General features: G+C 65.8%; 1 protein-coding gene across 1 annotated transcript in view; it reads right to left on the bottom strand.

Moving 5' to 3' along the window:
• Positions 1-1,679, bottom strand: part of ADCY3 (adenylate cyclase 3) — a 61,033-nt gene that overhangs the window by 14,585 nt on the left and 44,769 nt on the right. The gene's annotated exons all lie outside the window — the stretch shown is intronic.

Below are 1,679 nucleotides of genomic sequence, written 5' to 3'. Positions count from 1 at the left end.
GCTGGGGGCCTGGGCACAGAGGTGTGGCCAGCGGCTGTGGTCAGCGGGCCTGAGGCAGAGAACCCACCTCACCCCCTGCTTTGGACACAGCTGCTCTGGAGCAGGAGAACTGAGGTGCACAGGGTCACCTCCCCCTTGGGTGGGGCAGCCAAGTGGCCCCCAAGGGCTGAGTGTCCATCAGGCCCCCTCCCCCAACCCTGAAAGCTGCACAGAGGGTCCCTGTCGCCTCAGTCTCCACGGGAAACCCTCTTCCTTGCAGTGAATCAGGGAGGCACAGCCCCCTGCCCAGCGCGCAGGGCTCCAGCCTGAAGCGCTTCAGCGGTGGCTGCTAATAGTCTCCCATTTCCACAGCTAAGAACCTCGCGAATGGCATCATTACAGCTGAGGAATGAGAAGCCAAAATAACCCCAGTGCGCCGGCTCTGGCTCCGCAGGAGCCGAGGAAGCAGCAACCAGGTCCCCGGGGGCCGCGCCCTGGCAGGCCGAGAGCAAGGGACTCGGGGACCTTCGGCTTGGCTCACCTCCACCCAGTGTGCGGGAGGCCCAGCCCAGGTGTGTGTCAGCTGAGGAACGGGAGCCTCTGGGAGGGTTTTCAGAAAGCACCAGCTGCAGGGGGTGCCGGTGCGGTGTGGCTGGGGCTGGGAGGCGGGAGGGCCCCGGGCCCAGGGAAGCAACAGTGAGCGCTGGGCGGAAGCCCAGGGGGCCCCAGCACACCCTCACTGCTGGCTGGGCCCAGGGGCCGTGTCAGCCTGGCAGGGCTGGGAGGGAGGTGGCTGGGCTCAGAGCCCAGCCCAGCGTCCAGCTGCTGCGTGACACCAGGCCACAGCACATGTCCCTGGGCCGTGTCACAGGTCCAACACGCAGGGACCGGTCACAGGCCTGCACACAGCGAGCGCTCGCCACACTGGCTCGCCTTGGGCCCCTTGGTGCAAAGCTACTCAGGAGTCCTGAGCGGCGAGGCCTGCACTCCCTCGGGCTTCTAGGCCGTGTCCACGGGAAAGCCCAGGTCAGCAGAAAATCCTTTGCCACGCCGTCAGCCCTAGAAGCTCCACCTAGTCTAGGAGGACTGAAAAAAGGGGGTCCCCGGGGAACTCCCTCCTGTACCGGTTCAGCCCGCTCGCTGGTGCGAGCGAGCCGGGTGCGTGTGGGCAGGCGGCCGCTGCGGAAGGGGCCTGCGAGCCACCCAGCTGGGGGTCCCTGCTGTGCCACTCCTGCCTCCTGTCCGCTCAGCCCTCAGAGTCGCCCAAAAAGCCTCTCCGGGCTCCCCGAGAACCTTGGGGCATCGGAGTCCAGTCCAGCCCGGGAAGCGCTCCAAGCCCACCAGGCCTCCCCTCGAGGCCGCGGCCGCGGCCACAGCAGCAGAGCCCGAAGCCAGCACTCAGGTGCCCCCGGCACCCCCCGCCCCACCACTAGGTCTGGGGTGCGGGCGGGAACGTTCACATTAGTCATTCCATGATTCTGTCACTCTTTTCAGGAGCACAGAGTTGTTATGAAAGCAGAAAATCACTAAACGTCAAGCCTGAAGAACAATCAGAAAGCAGCCCTGGCCACCAACTGCCCTGTGTGGTTTTCGGGAACCAGAGCCAACCGCCAAGGGCCAGGCCGGCCGCGTCGCGGTAGGTCACTCTGGTAAAACGGGCTCGAAAGCAGCAGCCGCAGAGAAGAAAGGGCAGACGGAGC

Source organism: Condylura cristata, unplaced genomic scaffold (assembly GCF_000260355.1).
Source record: "Condylura cristata isolate star-nosed mole 26May11 unplaced genomic scaffold, ConCri1.0 scaffold00020, whole genome shotgun sequence".
Lineage (NCBI taxonomy): Eukaryota > Metazoa > Chordata > Mammalia > Eulipotyphla > Talpidae > Condylura > Condylura cristata.
This window is presented reverse-complemented; position numbering and strand designations above follow the sequence as displayed.